This window comes from Pelmatolapia mariae, linkage group LG6 (assembly GCF_036321145.2).
Source record: "Pelmatolapia mariae isolate MD_Pm_ZW linkage group LG6, Pm_UMD_F_2, whole genome shotgun sequence".
Lineage (NCBI taxonomy): Eukaryota > Metazoa > Chordata > Actinopteri > Cichliformes > Cichlidae > Pelmatolapia > Pelmatolapia mariae.
In genome coordinates this window covers 37,154,005-37,162,765 of record NC_086232.1, presented here as the reverse complement: position 1 = coordinate 37,162,765, position 8,761 = coordinate 37,154,005, and the positions used below count along the sequence as shown (strand labels likewise).

The 8,761-nt window shown below is 38.2% G+C and overlaps 1 long non-coding RNA gene across 1 annotated transcript; it reads left to right on the top strand.

Annotated features, from left to right (window-relative positions):
- Window positions 1–3,324: 3,324 nt before the first annotated feature.
- On the top strand, window positions 3,325–6,708 carry LOC134628739 (uncharacterized). Its single transcript, XR_010094005.1, has 3 exons — window positions 3,325–3,506; window positions 4,063–4,165; window positions 6,647–6,708. It is a non-coding gene; the product is annotated as an uncharacterized LOC134628739 (long non-coding RNA).
- Window positions 6,709–8,761: the final 2,053 nt, after the last annotated feature.

The window sequence follows — 8,761 nt, the reverse complement described above, 5'->3', positions numbered from 1 at the left end:
ACTAGTCGCTCAGAGGTTGGTCCTGCAAAACCCTCAACATCTGGGCAACAACTTTCCATTTCAAGGTGATTGCACATGGTGACTGGTGGGAGAGCCCAACTCAAACTGACTGCAATCACTCCCAAACAGCTTGTTGTCTAATTTATAAACACAGCATTCCCAACACATTTTGAATCAGTCTACACCGATGACTGCAACTCATTTACAGTGCATCTCTTTACAGACTCAACTGGTTGTATTCTGGTTATTTGCTTGTATAAAAGTAAGGTTTACAAGCACCTTTATGATTTTGAAGTTAAAGTGCCATTCTGCTGCAACTATTTTACTAGTGGAGGACTATCTAAGTAGTTAATCTGAATTTCTATCTATGTAGAAAGCGACAGATTTGTGACTTTCTCCAGCTTCTCACACTTAATCACTTTATTATCACATACAGAATGGATGTAAAAACTGACTTGACACCATCTAATTCAGTGATAGCAGACTGATAGCAGACTCACGACAGACTGATAGCAGACTCGCATGCTGATTCTGTTGTATTGCTGTTTTATCACCATCCCTGTTTTCAAAGACAGAGAACATTTGAAATCAGCTGTTTTCAAGTTGTTGCTGTAATTTTAATCTTGATAAGACCTCCAAACACTATTTTCTCTAATGTGACTGCAGCAAGTAGCATTTACTTAACTCAGAAATGATATGTATGAATATGGTGTGCTCACCAAAAGTTAAATGCAAAATATAACATTTATTTTGTTTTTCATTTTCTACCCGTGTACCAATACGTTCTTATACTTCTATATTAGAAACATATATCCTTCTGCTATTTATACACCATTCAATTTCAGGAAACAAGCAGTTAATTTGTTGCACAAACATTTTTAGCTTCCTTTTGCACCTACCATCTTATTTGAATTTGCTCCTCTAATGTCTGCCAGTCAAATCAATGTGCATTGCTGTGCAACTAACCAACAACTGTACATCAAGACAAGCGGCCGTGTCATCAGACAAGAACGCTCTTTCTTCTGAAATGAGAATGAGATTGTAGATTTACTCTGCAGAGTAGAGCATGGTCCCTGGTGCTGAATACACTGTCACCAGCAAGACGGTTGATGTTCAAACCCATGGATATCCAGGTTGTATCACATGTTTCTGGTTTATTGCCTAGTTTCAAATATGTCAAAAAAACTAAAAGGGTTAATAATTATCTGTAATATGTCACATTTCAAATACTTCCCAACACTAGCTGCTTTGTACACACGAATACACACGCTCTTCCTTTACTACAGTTATAGGGTGCCCCTCATGCTCTCATGCTTCCTACGTTTTTTATTAATACAACATTTCTACAACCAAAGCAATTATGTATAATTTAGAAAATACATATCTTTTTGACTTATTATGAATCCCACATTATTAACAAAGATTTGCCTGAATAGTCTTCCAACACAACAAGGTTTGCAAAGTTTGTTAAACTGATTTTGCCCATCCTTTAGTAGGGCGATGAATGATATTCAGGTTTTAAAATCTTGTTCAACCAACATGACCTTCTGGTTCCAAATCAAATAAAATGCAGTAGCATTTATAAAATGTGCGTTTTTTATCACAAGAATGCAGCAAGAATAGGCTTCTGCTATAAAGTGACTGCGGGGGCTGTTATGATTATCGTTTGAAGGTTTTTAAGGCTATTTAAAACCTTCAGGTGGGTTTAAACTGTTTATAGCAATAACTAAAATCCCACATTGGGTTTTCATTTTGGTTAAGTGAGTATTCATAACAACTGGATCCAATTTTTAATTGGAATCAAGTTGACCTTTGTTTTATTACATGCCTGCTAGTGTATATATTGCTTATTTGATTTTTTTTCTCCAGTTCCATTGTTAGTTTTGTAGATAGATGTTGCATAAAAATGTCTTGTGGCCCATGGAAAAGATGTACAGTTACACAACTGTTTAACTGGGGGTGTTCCTCATGGGTTGTAGTCTGGTCTCTGCTGATGCACCAGTTAGAATAGAACAGAGCTGCCCTTTATTGTCATTGTACATGTACAACAAAATTATGGTTGGTTATCCCTAACCATAAAGTATAAAGCAGCTAATCTCCTGATGTCATTTGTTACAGTAAAGGCTGTTGCTTTGTATATTCAGTGCATTTGTGCTCAGCTTGCATTTGATTGCCTGGGCTTGCCATTTTGGACCCCTGCCTTAGTCCCTAGTTCACCTGCATTCTCATTCCCATTAGGTTTGGAGATTTGCTCAATCTCCCAAGGTTCTTGTCTAAAAGTTACCTAGAATCTCAAAACCCCTGGACCAATGGATTCCTTGTATTTCTATTATTCTGGTCTATGAAAATATTTTAATTGCTGTCTGCTCTCTGTTGATTTCACTGTACTCTCTTATTCATATCTTAAATACAGAACAGGATTAACAGCTGAGTGCCAACCATAATAAATGCAAATGTATTTTGGGATTTGATGCCACATTGATGTTTTGCTTCACAGCGGATGCTGTCAGAAGCAGATATCGTAGTAGTTAAGTTAATAAGAACACATAATGTCGAGGCTGATTCACACATCTCTCAGGCAGCATAGCCTGCAGCACTGTGCATGGTATCCTGTATATACGTAAATCTGCAGTGATGTGTTTTTCCTGTTGTTGTAGAGAGTTTAAGGATGAACTGTGACTTCGGTTACCTCCCAAGACAGAAATTACAGAAAATAAAACAAGAAAAACACCACAATAATCAGACATTAGAGGGAATGCTTAAAGAGAACAAATACAGTGTTTTCACCTAAGGGATGTATTTGTCTTATTTTATTGTGAATTACATTTGTTTGGAATAATGCATAACCCAACCGTCTACTTTTATGTAATTCCAAAATGGTTCTTTATAGCTTCAGGCTTAACAAATAGCTAAAATACAGAGCATTAGTGACAGAGTTGCAGTTCTGTGTTGGTTACACAGAACTGCAACTTAACAAGGAAAAGTCAAAATGATTGCAGACACAAGCTGTGGGTGCTTTGTTGTACCTTATTATACCACATAATCTGAACTGCTCAATAAGATAAAGGGAACACTTGGTCATCACAGTATAATACAGTCAGTTAAACTTCAGGAATATGAATCTGTCAAGTTAAGAAGCATAAACCATTTTATTTCACTTTGTAAGTGACAACATGTTTAGTGGAAAGGCAACAACAAGACGATCTGCGGTGGCCACAGTTCATTGCTCTCTCCTTAAACCCTCCGTCTGATTTTCTCTCTGATTTTTCTGGTGTCCTTGTCACCAGTGGCATGACGTGAAACCTGCAGACCAATCTGATTGCACAGGTAGTCCAGCTCCACCAGAAAGTCACATCCATCTGTGCCATTACAAGACAGTTTGCTGTGGCTCAACGCAGTTTCAACAGTGTGGCAGAGATGGACCATTACACGAGAAGAGCTTGACAGGGGGAGAGAAGAAAATCAATCCAGCAGAAGGCCTAGCATCTGCTTCTTTGGAGAAATAGGTAAGACACTGACAGAGTCCTACAGTATGACTTGCAGCATGCTTCTCATGTGTAATTAAACATTTGTTTAACTGTAATAAATGTCTCAGTGAAACACACCAACAACTATTTGCATTTCTGTTTTTGTTTTTCTCTTGAAATAAGAGTTAGGTTTATGTTTTGAAGCTGGGGTTGGGGCTGTAAAAGGTGATGAATTAGACTTTCGGGGGTTAAGAGGCATATCCTGAACAATTAAGCAGGAGTGTGTAAAATTTATTTAGGCTATATATTTACATAAACAGATTGTTCGTGATTTAAGTCCTTCTGTTTCATGCACTCAGTTACAGTGATTGTGTGGTTTAGAGATATGGGAGGATTTAAAATTATGGTAATTTTTTAAAACTTGAGTTCTTCCAGGACCATAAAAACTGAGATACAACCAAGGCTTAATGAGGACATGATAGTGATATAAAGCAAGTTGCGCTGCAGCCAGGTGTTCCTTCCAGCTCTAAACAGTAATGTCACCCTACAGTTACAGTTACACATTCAACACATTGTTTTTTCCTTGTCATTCCAGATTTCAGTACAGATACTCAACAAGTATCAGCAAACACAAAAACTCTTTCTGTGCAGTTTTTCAAAGAGTTTTGCAAGTTTCCCGGCCTGTCTACGAGCTAAAGGTACAGTTGTTTTATTTTCCAGGGAGACAACAAATCTGAATGTGTGATAAGTTACGTCAATAACAGTGTTGAGGTCATTACTCAAAAAAATGATAAAGTACTCATGGGAGAAAGTAATTTGTTACACTGCTTGTTACATCACTTCATCATTGCTTGAAACACACGGTCTCATAATTACCAGTTAACAATATAAACCTTACGCTACAGTCCCACAGTTAATGAAGTGCACCTTTAAGCCAGTGGACTATATGTTATTGGAAAAAAGCACAAACTGAAGATTTAAAGCTTTCTAAAGAGCCATTTGATATTTTGCAAACAGCAGGGTGTATACCATCACAGCAGATGGATCTGTAAATACTTTGAGCCCAACTTCAAAATTGAGCTGGATGAATGTGGTAATTCAGAATGCTGTTTCTCCATGGACCTGGATTGGGTTCCTCGTGTTATTTAGGAACATTTATCCTAATCTGATTAGGATTAGCTCAAAAGCAATGAATGATTAATGTAGAGAAAGGAAAAAGAATCCTCCCACTCATCTATCCAAGAAAATAGCTTTGAAGGACAATATCACACATTTAATGTCTACAGCGTCTGTATTGTCGCGTCTATGTCAAATGTATTATGTTTTGTGTGGTGGTATGTGGTATATGTTGTTCTGTTCCCAATTCCATGGCCACCTGGAATCCCATGGTCCTTTGTTTTCAGTGCCAGACTCCCTAGAGAACCGATTCACAGTTTTATTCCTATGTTTATCTGGCACCTGGCGACACACTAGGATCCCTTTTTTCTACCTTTATTCTTAGTCTCCTCTTTTTAAATTGCAACGGCAGGTTCATGGCTTGTATGCTTTTACGTGCATTACTTGGGTGAATATGCTTCTCCTCTGTACATGAGAGCTGGGGATTTATTGAAACCCGAGGCTTGTTAAAAGGATCTGTTTGTGTAGGTGGCCAAATCCAAAACTGCTAATTCAAATATTTATGACTGATGCATTACTGATTGAAATTGTGTTTTCAGAAAATCATCCCAGGGGTGCCTTAAAATGGCCTGTATTTGTATAGCGCTTTACTTAGTCCCTAAGGACTAAGTAAAGCGCACTGACAGAGGCGAGGCTGCCGGACACTGGCGCCACCGGGCCCTCTGACCACCACCAGTAGGCAACGGGTGAAGTGTCTTGCCCAAGGACACAACGACCGAGACTGTGGGAGCCGGGCTCAAACCGGCAACCTTCCGATTACAAGACGAACTGCCAACTCTTGAGCCACGATCGCATAAGGAACAAGCTTAAAAACAGGGTCTTTAATTATTCATTCATTGTTGTAATTACTCATTTTTGGCTTGGCCTTTTTGCCTAATTTACATTGTTTTCCACTGGCACTCATTAAGTAATTTTTTCAAATAAACACTTAGTCAATTGTTCTGAAGCAAAAGAAAATGCAGGTTAATTGTATTAACTGTAGGCTACAAGTATTATTAATTATTGAAACATACAAAAAAAGGTTCCAAATGAATCTCAGAAGGCCAGTATTTAATTGAAAATCATGTCGTGAAAATGAGGCTTTTCATTACCTCGTTCTAGCACACGATCCCAGAGAGTTATGTTTAGAAAAAAAGGCGAGCGTCCTTGAATTTACTGCTCAACGTTTGAAACCACGTTAATAGAACAGAATGTTTTTCCCTACAGCAATATAATCACAGAAATCTTAACAAAGTGAGAGACAGACAAAATAACAACATTTACTGTTTTTACTACTTAAGCATTTTGTCATGTGTTGTGGATAGTGTGGAGAGCGTGGGAAGCATAGTGCCATTTGCAACTTAAAGGCACATAATTTACTAAGAAAGTTACTATCTCACTTCATCAACAGGGTGAATGAGGCTTTTACATAACCTGAAAAAATTCAGCTAAACACCTAAGGAGACTTGAAGGTGAGTTTAGGGATGTCTGCTAGATAAGAAAGACTGAGACATAGAAGATAGCTCGTTTTACATGGCATGTAGAGTCAGAAGCCCAAATAAATGTCACAATCAAAGTTAGGACAAAGTGAAAGGTAAACTAAAATTATCCAACAAAAAAGTACATAAAGTTAATATGTAATGCGTAGTTACAGATTAAAATTTCAAATTATAGTGAACTGTAGTTCAGGCCACCATGTATCTACAATATTGACCGTCACTGGCAGAGTGTCCTGTTCCTGTTCTGGATTCAAGTATTTTTAATTATGTGTGTGTATTTCACTATTAATGTTTGTAGCTGTGTCTCACTAATATTAACCTTTCACATCAGCACTGTCTGAAACTATTTTCTATGAAGACCAAATATTTCCCACTCCCTGTTGCTTTCAGCTGGCTAGACAACAGAGGAAAGTGTTTACTCCAAAAATTTGGAGTAAAATCAGAAATAAAAGTCTTTTTTGAAAAGACATAAATTTTCACTCTTTAGCCTTAAAAGGCTGATGGGGTATTGTTATCACCCTGCAGGTGAGCGGGCAGCAAAGCGACATGGACACCCAAGTTTGCAAATGCAATAACTCAAGAATGAGGTAACGAAGGATTTTGAAATTGATACCATAGGTCAGCGGTCCCCAACCCCCGGGCCTCGGACCGGTCCGTGAGTCGTTTGGTACCGGGCCGCGAGAGTTGAGGCTCAGGTGTGATATGTATGGTTTTCAGGGTTTTTATCGGTTTTCAGCGTTATTTTGTTATCGTTTTTATCGTTAACTCGGTTTTCCTGGGTCTTTTCACGTGTGTTATGAATAAATCTTCTTTTTTTCGGTACCGGTACTAGTTTTATTTTGTTGTATTTATCTGCGACACCTTAAAGGCCGGTCCGTGACCAGGCATAAACCGGTCCATGGCGCAAAAAAGGTTGGGGACCGCTGCCATAGGTGCATCTGCTAAAAATCTCTGACAGTTCAAGTCTCAGGGAGATTCAAGGTCAAAGGTCAAGCTCTGTAAAAATCTTGTAAATGCATGTTAGAATTAGGCAATGTAAGATTTTCAGAATGATACCATAGGGGCATCTACTAGAAGGCTGAGGGGTAACACTGGAGGAGAGTATTTATTTAGGAAATGATAACAGGTTGCACAATGTATAAAGTTAGAAGATCAATATAATATAGTGCTTAAGTAAAAGTGCCTTTTAATACGATTTTTTACATTTACTCTTTAGAGGGAAATACTGTACTTTTCACTGCATTTCATTTATCTAATAGCTTTGTTATTAATTACTTTACAAATTAAGATTTATGTGCAAAAAACGTGGAAACAAAAAAACAATAATATGTTGTGTTGCAGATTAAAAAACCTATAGTTTATAAAACAAAGTTTATAGTTTTGTCACGGTCCTGGGTCTGTTCGACCCAGTATTTTGAGTTCCTTAGGTTTTGGTTTTTCTCTGCATTATGGATTAGTTCTTATTCTCGGGTGATGCTGTTTTGATTGTGATTGTATTCTGTTTCTTCAAGCTATCTGGTGATGATGATGATTATTTCTGGTTTGGGTTTCGTTATCTTGCCCTCATGTTTAGTTTAGGTTGCCTGTGCTTAGTCTTCTGTCTGTCCATGATGCCTTTATGCCTGCTTATGAGTCTGCGTCTGTGTCTCTGTCTGTCGTGTGCTTCCTGTTTTATTTTGTAGGTCTGTGTCCTATGTCAGTGCGTTCAGCTTTGTGCTCTCCCTGTCTCGTCAGTGTAATCAGTGTCAGCCGTGTCTCCCAGCTGTTTCCTCTTCGCTCCGTTCACCTCTTGTATTTAGTGTCTTTGTCTTCCCCTACTCGGTGTCGTGTCGTTAATGTCTTCAACCCTCAGGTTACTGTGTGTTCTGTCTGCCAGCCTGCTTAGTTTATTTTCTATTTTTCTCAGTTTCGGTTAGTTCTGTTCTGTTGCTATCCAGCAATAAAGCTGTGCGTTTTTGAGTCCACGTCTGCCTCCGAGTCCTGCATTTTGGGTCCTTTCTCCGTGCCTGCTTGCACACAGCCATGACAAGTTTATTATAGCAAAGCTGAAATGTTTGCTTAAGTAATCAAACTGACAAATGAAAAAATCATTCCACATTTTTTTTGTAAATCTGCTATTATTTGTCACTGGAGAAAATAATGAGCAGATTAATCCATGATTTTTTTTTAAAAAAAATAACAATCATTAAGCACATCCAAATTCACATTCAGCTCTAGCTAGAACAAAAGAAAAATTATACTTTTATAGTAAAATCAATTATATAATGATATCCACTGATCAGGAATTGCATTTAACCACCTAACATTGTCTTCCTAATATTGTGCTTGACCACCAAAACAGCCCTGACCTGTCAAGGTATGGACTCCACTAGACTCCTGAAGGTGCGCTGTGATATCTGGCACCAAGATGTTAGCAACAGTTCAGTAGGTGATGTGGCCTCAATGAACATGTTTGTCCAGCGCATCCCACAGATGTTCCATTGGAATGAGATGTGGGGAACACCTCAAACTCACTGATGTTCTCCTCAAACCGTTTGTGAACCATTTTGCACTGTTGAAGGGCTCATTGTGTTGCTGAAAGAGGCCACAGCCATCAGTTAATATCATATCTATGAAAGGGTGCACATGATTTGCAGCAAT